Source organism: Protopterus annectens, chromosome 2.part2, assembly GCF_019279795.1.
Source record: "Protopterus annectens isolate FY-2018-M chromosome 2.part2, PAN1.0, whole genome shotgun sequence".
Classification (NCBI taxonomy): Eukaryota; Metazoa; Chordata; order Ceratodontiformes; family Protopteridae; genus Protopterus; species Protopterus annectens.
Genome location: NC_056730.1, coordinates 607,461,816 through 607,477,197, shown reverse-complemented (window position 1 = coordinate 607,477,197; position 15,382 = coordinate 607,461,816). Strand labels below are relative to the sequence as shown.

General features: G+C 43.7%; 2 non-coding genes across 2 annotated transcripts; both read left to right on the top strand.

Moving 5' to 3' along the window:
* Positions 1–8,936: 8,936 nt before the first annotated feature.
* TRNAH-GUG lies at positions 8,937–9,008 on the top strand. Its single transcript has one exon. It is a non-coding gene; the product is annotated as a tRNA-His (tRNA).
* A 1,157-nt stretch (positions 9,009–10,165) lies between these two features.
* TRNAH-GUG lies at positions 10,166–10,237 on the top strand. The gene has a single exon. It is a non-coding gene; the product is annotated as a tRNA-His (tRNA).
* Positions 10,238–15,382: the final 5,145 nt, after the last annotated feature.

Genomic DNA, 15,382 nt, shown 5'->3' with positions numbered 1-15,382 from the left:
AAACCAAAACCCCTCTCTAGATAGCTTGCCGTGATCGTATAGTGGTTAGTACTCTGCGTGGCCGCAGCAACCTCGGTTCGAATCCGAGTCACGGCAGTCTGGGAAGTCGTAGGAGATTCACTTTTCTTTTATCGAGCAATGAGTGCTCAAGCTTAATGTCTGGAGAAGACCGCTGGAGATAATATAACTTTAGAATCCTTGGAGGCATTGCCAGGTAGCAGTCCGCAAATAGTGTCAAAGAGAGCAGGTGATGCAAGGAAAGCATGTGAGTGTAGATATCAACACAGTGAGTGTAAACAAGGGACCGCAGTCTGACTTTACTGTCTCATTTCTGGCAGTCTTCATAGTGTCTCCCTCATCTTAGTCCTCCCTAGGAGTATGCCTGTCCCATTCTTTGCAACTGTAATCAGCAAGGCATGGGCATTCTGCCAGTAGTGTTGCTGTAATGTGCAAGCGAGCTCTGGTGGTGGCCTTTGCGGTGCAAAGCCATGTGCTCTACAGACAATGGTAAGTTTGCAAGTGCAAACGATGTAGCAAATGGTGGAGGTGTAGTAGAGAAAAGCGCAATCTGGACAAAAAGAAACTGCCTGCCTTTCACTGTAGCGTCAGGGATCGAACCCTGTAATCTCTGCACACATAAAACCATCCCCCAACCACTAGGCCAGAGGAGGAGCAGGCATACTTCAATGTCAGACTCATATCTCAGTGATTCTACCTGTATTACACTAAATGTACTAACACATTACTTTAACACTGGACATATCGGCGAGCTTCTTGTAAATCCCATTCAGGTGGCTTTTAAACTGAAAGTTAAGTTCCCAGTTAAAGGGAGGAGCTGTGCAGTAAACTACAGTGAAGGGATTTTAAACAGGGGAAAATGAGAGGGCTTCTCCTATTCACACACTTCACAGTTCCCGGTGGTTACCCGCAGCCTGTATAACTATCTGTCCATTGTGAGGAGTGATTTAGGAAAGTGGCACCACCATTCAAAGGAGAGCATTCGATGAAACCTGCTCAGGCTTTTGAATAGATGCCCTTTGGCTGATGCAATTTACCATGGACTATGCCCCGGCATATTCACGATCATCGCTAGCCCAAAAAAAGTGAGGTAGGCAATAAAAAAGATATGAACCATACACAGAATGAGTGGAACTGCATCATGATGCTTTAAATATGAGTAGTAGAAATCAGTTAAGATGCACCTTTACATGTTGTTTCAAGGATGAGCAACCTTTTCTGCACCTCAGAAGCTATTGCACAGAAAGCCAAACCACCTCTCCAGATAGCTTGCCGCGGATCGTGATAGTGGTTAGTACTCATGCCAGGTTGTGGCCGCGAAAGCAACCTTCGGGTCTTCAATCCGAGTCACGCAGTGTGGAAGTCAGAGGAGATTCACTTTTCTTTATCGAGCAAGGAGTGTTCAAGCTTAATGTCTGGAGACCGTTGGAGATATAATATACTTTAGAATCCTATGAGGCATTGCCAGGTGCAGTCCGCAAATAGTGTCAAAGAGAAAGAAGGCAAGGACAAGCTGAAGACAGAGTGGCATATCAACACAGTGAGTAAACAAGGACCAGAAGTTCTGACCCCACTGTCTCATTTCTGGCAGTCTTCATATAGTGTCTCCCCTCATCTTAGTCCTCCCCAGGAGTATGCCTGTCCTATCTTGCAACTGTATTCAGCAGCATTGCATTCTGCCAGTGTGTTGCTGTGGCGCAAGGAGCTCAGTAGGCCTTTATGCAAGCCATGCGCCCTACAGACAATGGTAAGGTTTGTGCGTAAAACGATGTAGCAAATGGACAGGGGAAGAAGAGGAAAAGGCATCTGACAAAAAAGAAAACTGCCTGCCTTTTCACCTGTAGTTGCAGGATCTCAACCCTGTAATCTGCAGCGATAAAACCATCCCCAAATCCACTAGTGCCAGGGAGGAGGAGCAGGGCAGAAGTATCTGAATGTCAGACCTCATATCTCAGGACTACTCACACTAAATGTACTAACACATTACTGCAACACTGGACATATTGGCAAGAGCTTGTAAATCTCATTCAGGTGGCTTTTGTAAATCTGAAGTTAAGCTCCCCTAGTTAAAGCGGAGGAGCTGTGCAGTACTACAGTTGAAGGATTTTAAGAGGGGAAATGAAAGAGGCTTCCTATTCACACTTCACAGTCTGCCGTTCAAATGCAGCCTGCATAACTAACCAAGTCCATTGTGAGGAGTGACGGATTTAGCAAAGTGGCACCACCATTCAAAGGAGAGCATTCAAGGATGAAACCTGCTCAGGCTTTTTGAATAGATGCCCTTGGCTGATGCACTGGTCATGGACTATGCCCCTCGCTGACTCACGCATCATCAAGCTAGCCTCCAAAATGTGAGGCAGGCAATAAAAGATATGAACCGCGGCCATTGCAATGAGTGGAACTGCACTGTCAAGGATGTTTAAATATGAGGCAGTAGAAATCAGTTGGAGATGCACCTTTACATGTTGCTCAAGGATGAAGCAAACTTTTCTGGGCACTCAGTGCTTGGCTGCACAGAGTTTGCCAAACCACCCTCCAGATAGCTTGCCGCGGATCTATGGTGTTTGGTACCAGTGTTAGGTCCGCAGTGCAACCCTCGTGGGCTTCAATCCCGAGTCACGGCATGTGGGAAGTCGAGAGATTCACTCTTTCTTTTTATCGAGCATGAGGCCTGCTTAATGTCTGGAGACCGCCAAGATAATATACTTTAGAATCTTGAGGCATTGCCAGGCAGTCCGGCAAATAGTGTCAAAGAGAAAGAAGGTGTATGACAAGGAAGACAGATGCGAGACTACAGCGAGTAAATTACACTGTGTTCAACTCCACGTCTCATTTCTGGCAGTCTTCATAGTGTCTCCCTCATCTTAGTCCTCCCTAGAGTATGCCTGTCCTATCTTGGGTAACTGTAGCCAAGGCATTGTATTCACAGCGTGTTGTTGTAATGTGCAAGGAGCTCAGTAGGCCTTTGCGTGCAAAGCCATGTGCTCTACAGACAATGGTAAGTTTGCAAGTGTAAAACGATGTAGCAAATGGACAGGGGAAGAGAGGAAAAAGGCATCTGGACAAAAAAGAAACTGCCTGCCTTTCACTGTAGTCAGGGATCGAACCCTGTAATCTGCACACATAAAACCATCCCCCTAACCACTAGGCCAGAGGAGGTAAAAAAGAGGTTTCCCCATTTCCCTGTTTTTGGGGGGGCATTAAATGCCTTTTGTGTTTAAAAAAGGGCAACCTTTTTTAAAATTCAAAAAGAAAACCCCTTAAAAAGGGTTTTTCAAAAAGGAAAGGTTTGGCAAACCTTTTTCCCAAAAAGGGGAAAAATTTTCCCAAAAAAAAAAACCCAAAAGGGGGAAAAGGGGGAAAAAAAATTTAAAGACCTTTCCCGGGGTCCCAAATTTTAAAAAAACCCGGACAAAAAGGGTTTAAAAACCCCTTTTTAAAAGGAAAAGTTTTAAGGGGCCCCCTTTTTTTGGGGAAGGGGTGGGGGTTCCTTTCTTCTGGTGTCTCAGTGCTAACCTTTTCCTTTGAGGAATTGCAAAAGGGGCCCCCCCCCAAAAAGGCATTAAGATGAAAGTCAAGGTTTAAAGATGCTTTTGGGGGAAATTTTCAGGACACTCCAATACCTCCTGCCCAAAAATGGGCCTTTAAAAACCATAAAAAAACCCCCGCAAGGATTTAAAAAGAGTAAACCCCCTTAGTATTTCAGGTTCAAGGATAACCTTTCCACCTGGGATTCAAAAAGAAACTTCCAATTATTTCTATGTAAGGGTTTTAAGCTTGGGGGCAGAACGGTTGATCCAAAGGGGTGGAGGCTAAATTCACTTTCCTTTCAAACAGCTAATCCCGGAAGTGGAGATTTATTTAGAATTGGCATTCCCGGCACCCAAATAAAAAGAAGAGGAAACAAGGAGCGGGAAAATCACCCTGAATTAAAAAAGTTCCGTACCCGCCACTGGCGTTTAAGTAAAACTTAACCCAAAAAATGCCTTCCTATCTTCAACTTATTAAACATTATCTGCCTTGTTGGTATGGGAAAAGCCCCTTCGAAAACCCGGCCAACCCCGGTAGTTGCCTGTAAGTGTACAATGAGGGGGAAAAATTGGAAAAAGAACCCTGCCTTTGGAGGCAAGAACTCATAAAAAACCAACAAATGGCAGAGGAGGAGAAAGAAAGGACTTCCATGCTTCCAGGATACTACACTAAAAACAAACATTAACACGGGCAAAAACTTAAATTTTTCAGGGGGGTTTAATGGGCTCCTTTTAGGGGGTTGGTCACAGTAGGGTTTAGGGAAAAAGGGCCCTTTTCCATTATTCACAGCTTCTGTCTGCCCTGATAATACCCGTATTGGAGTTCAAGTGCACCATTCAAAGAGAAAGGAAGAAATGCAGGTTTAAAAACCCTTTGGGGAAAAAAAACTGGACACTCATTTCCATCTTTTAGCCCAAAAAAGGCCAAAAATAACCCAAAAATGGGGAATGCACAAGGGTTAATATTGAGTAGAACATTAAGGGCCTTTCAGTTTAAGGTAGCAACCTTTTCCGACTGGAAGGAAGCAAACCATTCCCCTGGGTTGGTGAAGAAGGTTAGTACCGGGGCCGGCAACCTGTGAATCAGGGCAATGGGGAATCCCAAACACTTTCTTTCGGAGGGGCCGCTAATCGGCCTTGTGAGAAATATTTAAATGGGGATCCACACCCAAATGTTCAAAAAAAAACAAGGACAAAAGAAAATGAATTCAAACCCGTGGTTAAACAAGGACCAGAAGGGAAATGTCTATTTTTTTGGAGTTTTAAGATTTAGCCCCCCTAATACCTTCCATCTTCCTGTTTCAGCGGGATTCTTCTGCCATGTGGGTAAATTTCAAGGGCCCAACCATCAGATGTAAGAGCCCTTACGCTGTCTTAAATTGCATCTTTTTGCTCCCGTTTGCCCAGAAGCCCGGGCCTTCCGAGTTGGTATGATTCTTTTTTCGATGGAGAACCGGGGTAGGGAGTGGTGAGAGAAATCTTTATTTGCAAAGGCCGAAATAGTGAAAGGAGAAAAAAGGAAATAGGGCAGAATCAACCGGAATTACAAGAAAAAGCACCCACTGTACACTGGAGTATTCTAAGACTCCCCATATTAGCCCCTAGGAGTACCATCCTATTTGAATTATTCAGGCCCCTGCATTCTCCAGTGCTGCTGTAATTGCAAGAGCTCAGAGGCTTTTGCAAAGCATGTGCTCTAAGAATGGTAGTTTAAGTGAAAAGTGTAGAATGGACAAAGGAAGGACTAAAGCATGGACAAAATGAAACTCACCTTTCACTGGAGGCAGGGATCGAACCTGAATCTGCACACATAAAACCACCCCTACCACTAGGCCAGGGGGAGCAGGGCGAATACTCCAAGCAAACATATCTCAGGACTACTCACACAAGTTACAAATTTCTTTAACATGGATATCAGTTGTAATCTCATTCAGTAATTTTAAACTAAGTTAACACTGAAAGGAGGAGCTGTGAATACTCAGTGAAGGGATTTTAAGAGGGAAATGAGTTCCATTGACACTTACAGTCTCGGAGACTGCAAACCTGTCCATGTAGGAGTGATTTAGCAAAGGCACCACCATTCAAGGAGCATTCAGGATGAAACCTGTCGGTTTGAAGATGCCCTCTAGGCGATCAATTTACCATGGATATGCCCTCGGCAATTCACTATCGCTAGCCCAAAAAGGGGAGGCAATAAAGATTGACATCACGAGATGAATGCCAAAGAGGTAAAAAGAGAAGAACAGAAGAGACAACTGAGTCAAGGATGACAATTTGACCCACAGAATCATTGGAAGCCAACCACTCTCCCATCTTGTCCCGATAGAATGCCTGTCTCTTGCATGGCAGCAACCGTCATCGCAGCTGCGTGTAATGTGAAGGTAGTAGTCTTTATCAAACCGTGCTCACAGCAATGTGGGCGTAGAGAAATATTTAAATGAAGGGAAGAGGAAACGGCAATGGAAAAGAAAAGAGGCAGTAGAAGTCAGGTCAGACATAACGCAATATAAAAAGCCAAGCAGCCAGGGAGGCAGAAGTCTTCATGTGACCCAATCAGACCCTACCTACATGTCTATCTGACTTTATATGAACCATAATTTAAGTCTCTGAATGCTAAACTAAGTTAAGCTTCCAGTAAACGGCTGCATATGGAAGTTTGATGTAAAGGAAAAGGGCTTTGCAAGCACGCTACAGCATGGAGTTGCAAACTGCTAACTACAGTCCATGTGAGGGAACCAGAAATGCACCAAAAACAAACCCTGCCTTCAGGCAAAGTCAGGCAAATGATCCCTGTAGACTCATAATCGACCCAACTACTGGCAATCACACATAACTGCCCAAAAAGTGAGCAGGCAAATCACATTATGTACTACACAAATTGAACTGAAAGGAGAAATGGAGTACAACAGTGGATTACGGAATGTGTTCACGATTACACTTCACTCTGAAGGTTGCACGAACAAACCCTCTCCATTGATAGTTACAAGGCCACATCTACGGGGCATGCAAGACCTCCGTTGAGGTTTGCAATGTGGCCATGTGGAGAATTACTTATATGAAGCGGCTAGCTTAATCGAGCCCTGAAATAGGAGGCAATTTAAAAATTGAACCATTTCCAGGGAGTGAAAGTGAAAGAACAAGGATGTTTAAAGACAGAGTGCAGATATCAACACAGTGAGTGTAAACAAGGACCAGAAGTCTGACCCCACTGTCTCATTTCTGGCAGTCTTCTATAGTGTCTCCCTCATCTTAGTCCTCCCTAGGAGTATGCCTGTCCTATCTTGCAACTGTACTCAGCAAGGCATTGCATTCTGCCAGTGTGTTGCTGTAATGTGCAAGGAGCTCAGTAGGCCTTTGCGTGCAAAGCCATGTGCTCTACAGACAATGGTAAGTTTGCAAGTGTAAAACGATGTAGCAAATGGACAGGGGAAGAGAGGAAAAAGGCATCTGGACAAAAAAGAAACTGCCTGCCTTTCACTGTAGTCAGGGATCGAACCCTGTAATCTGCACACATAAAACCATCCCCCTAACCACTAGGCCAGAGGAGGAGCAGGGCAGAAGTACTTCCGAATGTCAGACTCATATCTCAGGACTACTCACACTAAATGTACTAACACATTACTTTAACACTGGACATATCAAGGAGCTTGTAAATCTCATTCAGGTGGCTTTTAAACTGAAGTTAAGCTCCCTAGTTAAAGGGAGGGAGCTGTGCAGTACTACAGTGAAGGGATTTTAAGAGGGGAAATGAGAGGGCTTCTCCTATTCACACTTCACAGTCTCCGGTGTCTGCAGCCTGCATAACTACCTGTCCATTGTGAGGAGTGATTTAGCAAAGTGGCACCACCATTCAAAGGAGAGCATTCAAGGATGAAACCTGCTCAGGCTTTTGAATAGATGCCCTCTTTGGCTGATGCAATTTACCATGGACTATGCCCTCGGCATATTCACGATCATCGCTAGCCCAAAAAGTGAGGCAGGCAATAAAAAGATATGAACCATACACAGAATGAGTGGAACTGCATCAAGGATGTTTAAATATGAGTAGTAGAAATCAGTTAAGATGCACCTTTACATGCTGTTTCAAGGATGAGCAACCTTTTCTGCACCTCAGAAGCGATTGCACAGAAAGCCAAACCACCTCTCCAGATAGCTTGCCGTGATCGTATAGTGGTTAGTACTCTGCGTTGTGGCTGCAGCAACCTCGGTTTGAATCCGAGTCACGGCAGTGTGGGAAGTCGTAGGAGATTCACTTTTCTTTATCGATAAGGAGGCTCAAGCTTAATGTCTGGAGACCGTTGGAGATAATATACTTTAGAACTTGAGGCATTGCCAGGCAGTCCGGCAAATAGTGTCAAAGAGAAAGAAGGCAAGGACAAGGAAGACAGAGTGCAGATATCAACACAGTGAGTGTAAACAAGGACCAGAAGTCTGACCCCACTGTCTCATTTCTGGCAGTCTTCTATAGTGTCTCCCTCATCTTAGTCCTCCCTAGGAGTATGCCTGTCCTATCTTGCAACTGTATTCAGCAAGGCATTGCATTCTGCCAGTGTGTTGCTGTAATGTGCAAGGAGCTCAGTAGGCCTTTGCGTGCAAAGCCATGTGCTCTACAGACAATGGTAAGTTTGCAAGTGTAAAACGATGTAGCAAATGGACAGGGAAGAGAGGAAAAAGGCATCTGGACAAAAAAGAAACTGCCTGCCTTTCACTGTAGTCAGGGATCGAACCCTGTAATCTGCACACATAAAACCATCCCCCTAACCACTAGGCCAGAGGAGGAGCAGGGCAGAAGTACTTCCGAATGTCAGACTCATATCTCAGGACTACTCACACTAAATGTACTAACACATTACTTTAACACTGGACATATCAAGGAGCTTGTAAATCTCATTCAGGTGGCTTTTAAACTGAAGTTAAGCTCCCTAGTTAAAGGGAGGGAGCTGTGCAGTACTACAGTGAAGGGATTTTAAGAGGGGAAATGAGAGGGCTTCTCCTATTCACACTTCACAGTCTCCGGTGTCTGCAGCCTGCATAACTACCTGTCCATTGTGAGGAGTGATTTAGCAAAGTGGCACCACCATTCAAAGGAGAGCATTCAAGGATGAAACCTGCTCAGGCTTTTGAATAGATGCCCTCTTTGGCTGATGCAATTTACCATGGACTATGCCCTCGGCATATTCACGATCATCGCTAGCCCAAAAAAGTGAGGCAGGCAATAAAAAGATATGAACCATACACAGAATGAGTGGAACTGCATCAAGGATGTTTAAATATGAGTAGTAGAAATCAGTTAAGATGCACCTTTACATGCTGTTTCAAGGATGAGCAACCTTTTCTGCACCTCAGAAGCGATTGCACAGAAAGCCAAACCACCTCTCCAGATAGCTTGCCGTGATCGTATAGTGGTTAGTACTCTGCGTTGTGGCCGCAGCAACCTCGGTTCGAATCCGAGTCACGGCAGTGTGGGAAGTCGTAGGAGATTCACTTTTCTTTATCGATAAGGAGGCTCAAGCTTAATGTCTGGAGACCGTTGGAGATAATATACTTTAGAACTTGAGGCATTGCCAGGCAGTCCGACAAATAGTGTCAAAGAGAAAGAAGGCAAGGACAAGGAAGACAGAGTGCAGATATCAACACAGTGAGTGTAAACAAGGACCAGAAGTCTGACCCCACTGTCTCATTTCTGGCAGTCTTCTATAGTGTCTCCCTCATCTTAGTCCTCCCTAGGAGTATGCCTGTCCTATCTTGCAACTGTATTCAGCAAGGCATTGCATTCTGCCAGTGTGTTGCTGTAATGTGCAAGGAGCTCAGTAGGCCTTTGCGTGCAAAGCCATGTGCTCTACAGACAATGGTAAGTTTGCAAGTGTAAAACGATGTAGCAAATGGACAGGGAAGAGAGGAAAAGGCATCTGGACAAAAAGAAACTGCCTGCCTTTCACTGTAGTCAAGGATCGAACCCTGTAATCTGCACACATAAAACCATCCCCCTAACCACTAGGCCAGAGGAGGAGCAGGGCAGAAGTACTTCCGAATGTCAGACTCATATCTCAGGACTACTCACACTAAATGTACTAACACATTACTTTAACACTGGACATATCAAGGAGCTTGTAAATCTCATTCAGGTGGCTTTTAAACTGAAGTTAAGCTCCCTAGTTAAAGGGAGGAGCTGTGCAGTACTACAGTGAAGGGATTTTAAGAGGGGAAATGAGAGGGCTTCTCCTATTCACACTTCACAGTCTCCGGTGTCTGCAGCCTGCATAACTACCTGTCCATTGTGAGGAGTGATTTAGCAAAGTGGCACCACCATTCAAAGGAGAGCATTCAAGGATGAAACCTGCTCAGGCTTTTGAATAGATGCCCTCTTTGGCTGATGCAATTTACCATGGACTATGCCCTCGGCATATTCACGATCATCGCTAGCCCAAAAAAGTGAGGCAGGCAATAAAAAGATATGAACCATACACAGAATGAGTGGAACTGCATCAAGGATGTTTAAATATGAGTAGTAGAAATCAGTTAAGATGCACCTTTACATGCTGTTTCAAGGATGAGCAACCTTTTCTGCACCTCAGAAGCGATTGCACAGAAAGCCAAACCACCTCTCCAGATAGCTTGCCGTGATCGTATAGTGGTTAGTACTCTGCGTTGTGGCCGCAGCAACCTCGGTTCAAATCCGAGTCACGGCAGTGTGGGAAGTCGTAGGAGATTCACTTTTCTTTATCGATAAGGAGGCTCAAGCTTAATGTCTGGAGACCGTTGGAGATAATATACTTTAGAACTTGAGGCATTGCCAGGCAGTCCGGCAAATAGTGTCAAAGAGAAAGAAGGCAAGGACAAGGAAGACAGAGTGCAGATATCAACACAGTGAGTGTAAACAAGGACCAGAAGTCTGACCCCACTGTCTCATTTCTGGCAGTCTTCTATAGTGTCTCCCTCATCTTAGTCCTCCCTAGGAGTATGCCTGTCCTATCTTGCAACTGTATTCAGCAAGGCATTGCATTCTGCCAGTGTGTTGCTGTAATGTGCAAGGAGCTCAGTAGGCCTTTGCGTGCAAAGCCATGTGCTCTACAGACAATGGTAAGTTTGCAAGTGTAAAACGATGTAGCAAATGGACAGGGGAAGAGAGGAAAAAGGCATCTGGACAAAAAAGAAACTGCCTGCCTTTCACTGTAGTCAGGGATCGAACCCTGTAATCTGCACACATAAAACCATCCCCTAACCACTAGGCCAGAGGAGGAGCAGGGCAGAAGTACTTCCGAATGTCAGACTCATATCTCAGGACTACTCACACTAAATGTACTAACACATTACTTTAACACTGGACATATCAAGGAGCTTGTAAATCTCATTCAGGTGGCTTTTAAACTGAAGTTAAGCTCCCTAGTTAAAGGGAGGGAGCTGTGCAGTACTACAGTGAAGGGATTTTAAGAGGGGAAATGAGAGGGCTTCTCCTATTCACACTTCACAGTCTCCGGTGTCTGCAGCCTGCATAACTACCTGTCCATTGTGAGGAGTGGAACAGGTCAATTAAAGAGTCAGACAGAAAATAGACCTGACCGATTAAGATTAATTATCTGTGAATTAGCTGGGTGGAGCTGCAAACTAAATCTTCTATTTAAGGGGTGAAATAAAACATTTCAAACCTATATTGGAAAAGCACACACAGAGTTTGCCTCATCTTGTTTTGTGGGCAAGGTTATTTTTATTTTGCTTTCCCGTCTTTAGTATTACTTTATTACATTCTCCTGCTTTCTGTACTGTCATTTGCTTTTCTTTATGTCACCTTTTATTTGTATTCTGCTTTAAATTTACTATTAAAAGTTGGAATGAGACTACAGCTGTGCCTCTTAGTAAACTGTTGAAATTAAGGACAACTGTCTTTCTAGTTGCCTCCCCTTATGTTAAATTGACCACATATCTCCTTCCCTCTCTACTTTCACTGGTTGTTGTGAGTAAGCACAAAATTAGCATTTTGTGAAATCACTCCTCTTCAGCTATTTAAATGTATTGGTCATCCCACTTTATTCCATAGAACCAGAATACAGAAGTGCCCACCCCCTTTCAGTCTATCTTGTTCTTTTAATATCAGTGGCTCTTCACTTAGACAGCTAAAGCTTAAGTTACTCCCTTTTCATATATAACAGCTTAGTTCACATTGCTGTGCTTAGAATATTAACTCATTTTTTTCATCTTACCTTTAAACATCTATTGCAAGGCCATTAGTTACCAGAGAGCCCACATTCTGCCTCGCAGTAGTCATCTTGGGATTAGTGCGTCTTTTTTTCTCCTGGTGAATTATAGAGCACAGTGACATTATTTTCTGGAGTCTGCTGATCACCAGAAAGCCTAATAACTGCTTCATAGGCGACAACTTGGAAATTGTGTTTATATTCTACTCCTGCTTTGAGAAGGTGCAGATTTCATTGAATCCTGACTGTTTCTGGTTGAGCAGTGAGTGCTTGTGCTTGATGTTCCTGATTGGTCTGGTTACTATTCAAGGCATCTACCAGGAAAAGGCTACAACTAGCCTACACATCTTTGTATCATAGACTGTGGATCACCAAACAGGCTGTCATATGCTTCTTATCTTGGGATTGGTACTAATGTTCTGCTTCTGGTGAGAGAAGAAGCAAAGGAGCATTGTATCCCAGAAAAATGAAGCTGTGGTGAGGTTAGCATTAGTAGTAGCCAGGCAATAGCCATTCAAGCGACTCCCCTGTTTTCATTATTCTTGACAAGCTATTTCTTTGTTTTCAGTAAGTACTGCTTGAATTGTTTCTAACTTCAGAAAATCTGCATAAATACTTAATCCTTAAATTTTCATAGTCTCTGTATTAGTTTCCTGTCAAGTGTTTGGCAGTGACCTGTACAGACACACAGACCTTGAGTGACATTTTTCTTGTAAAAGCACAAGTGACATTTCACCAATGCCTAATTGCATACAGGACAACAACTTTGCAGTGACAAGCACTGTCCCCACAGCTACTCCTGAAATTGCTTTATATTATCACTCCAACTGTCTTAGCAATAAAAAAGGGTCTGTTGCCATGGATATGAACTTTCCCACTATCTTCTGTTACCAGCTTGGTGGATATGGATATTGCCTCATGTTTACTGACAACCAGATATTTTTCAAACAAACTAATATGTTATGTGAGAGATGTATTTACACAATATAACTGGATGCAAAGCTCTCACAAACATACTCCTAATGTCAATAAGGTTGTCAGTAGTACACACAATTCAAAGCAGACATATAGCCTGACATGCTGAGGCACTTAAATGTAACCTTCATAAACCCCAAAGATCTCCTAGATGAAGTACACGTGACAACTACCCTCAGCAGCCCCAAATGCACTCTTTCAAAACAACACTCACATCAACACATAGAGCCACATTAAATGAAGCCTCTGCTACTAGGCCCAGAAGGTAAGCCACCACACAATCCAACAGTCTGGTCATTGGAGACTCTATCGTGAGACACGCTGATGTCCCTCTCACTAGGCTGAGTAGGAGAACATCATGGTCACTTGCTTGTCAGGGGCTAGGTCCACCGCATTACCCATGCACTCAGGTCATTGGACCACAAGTACCAGTACGAGTCAGTCATAGTCCTTGTGGGAGTAAATGACCTGAGATGTACCTCCTTAGACTATATGAAGAGACATCATGGAGCTCTCTGAATATTGCTTCAGGCTGGTAGGAGCCTATCACTGAGCAGTATTTTACCTTCTCCAAGGATGATGCCACAATATGAACAAAAGATGACTGACTTTAATAATTGGCTAAGTTTCTGCTGTCATTCTAAGGGGGTGCGATATTTGTCAGCCTAGAAGCAGATGGTCAACAGACCACACTGCTTTTCCAGGGATGGTCTGCACCTCTTCCCTCTAGGCTTTCAAATAATAGCTAAAATATTGTCTTCCCCTAGTTCTTTTTTTAGGCAATGCCAGACTGAAAGCACTTCCAGCACAGCAAATAAAAACCAAGAAAAATCTAACGGTATTACTGCTCAGTGCTAGGAGCCTAAACAAAAAACTCCACTCCCTAGAAGCTCTCTTCAACCTAGAGAATGCTGATGCCTGTGTGGGTCACTGAGACATAGCTTAAAGCCATGGAGAGTACACCAACAGTGCAAGGATATAATGCCTTCCACACATTCAGACCAGCTACTACACAGACAGGGACTAAAGGTGGAGGTGTCTCGATTTATATCAAAAATAAACCTCAAGGCTGGTCAAACAGGACAATGCACTTGAGCTGCTCCATGTTCAACTCACCATAGGAAAAATCCAATACCACTTCCTTGCAAGCTATAAATCCCTCTCTATAACCCAGGAAACCCATACCATGTATTTAAACTTATTGGACACTCTCATAGTGCAACCCAATACCATATTCACGGGTGACTTTAATTACCCTACGATTGACTGGGAATCTTATATGACACAAAATGTAAGGCACAGAGATTCCTGGATTTTCTAAACACAAACCCTCTGGACCAGACTGTCAGTACACCAACCAGGGGAGCAAACATACTGGATCTGGTCCTCATTAATATGGGAGAGTGCTGTACACCCCTTACTGTAATATTTTCTCTGGTAAGGTTAGACAACAAAATTATCTCCTTTGAAGTAAAAACAAAACCTGGACCCCCCCAGCTAAACCTGGGATATTCAGGAACTACTCTAAGGCTAACTCCCTGCTATCAAGTGATTAGCTGGCAAAATTTCAAGTCCCTATAAACCCTGAAAAGACTGCTGCCTATGCAGAACTGTTCACAGAAACACTGTACAAGCATGTTAATAGCTGCATAGAAACAGCTATGTCCACCAGGAAGTACAGAACTAACTCAGAAAACAATTCAGCCCAGTGGAATCACAAAACCAGTAGGCTGTATAACAGAATGAAGAAAAGTATGGCAACAATTAGGAGGTACCCAGCAGAATAACAACAGTCTCATCAAACTAAACAAACAACTCAGAGGACAAATAGTCTACCAAAACCAACTTTGAGATAAATTTGGCCTCCCAGGCCAAGTACAATCACAATGCATTCTTTAGCTATGTCTGCAACCTCAGAGGCAATATACAATTGTGTGCAGAGATCACTGTAAATGGAGCCACCTTTACTGAGCCAGAAAATACAGCAAACCTACTGGCTGATAAATTCATCTCCAACTTTACCCCTTTCTCACCCTCAACCTTCATTCAGGTAATACCATCAAATATAACCACCCCTGCTATCACTAGGGAACAGGTCCTTAATGTTCTCTCTAAAGCCAAAAATACTGCATCGATGGGCCTATACATTATCCTTGGATGCCTTCTAAATAGCATGAAACATGACCCATTAGGTCCTCTGGAATTGCTATTTAATTGTAGCCGCCAAGCTGGTTTCATGCCTAATAAATGGAGAACAGCAACAGTCATCCCTCTGCACAAAGATGGGCCACCTACAGACCATGGAAACTACAGACCCATAAGTCTTACTAGTCTTATATGTAAAGCCATGGAAAGAATTATCATACAAATGATCAATAGTGATATAGTAAGCCTCCAGACACTGGACCCAACCCAGTTTGGTTTCATCAAGGGCAGGTTATGCCTACTTCACCTCGTGGACTTCTTTGAAAAGATCACCAAAGCCATGGATTAGGGTAGAACTGTTCACACTGCTTACCTTGACCTGGCCAAGGCATTTGACACAATACCCCACTTGGGCATTGTTGACAAACTCAAGAGGTTAGGTACAAACTCATACATCACCCAGTGGACAGCCAACTGGCTCAAAGATAGGACCTTGGAAGTCAGAAGTGGGAGTCTACCTCT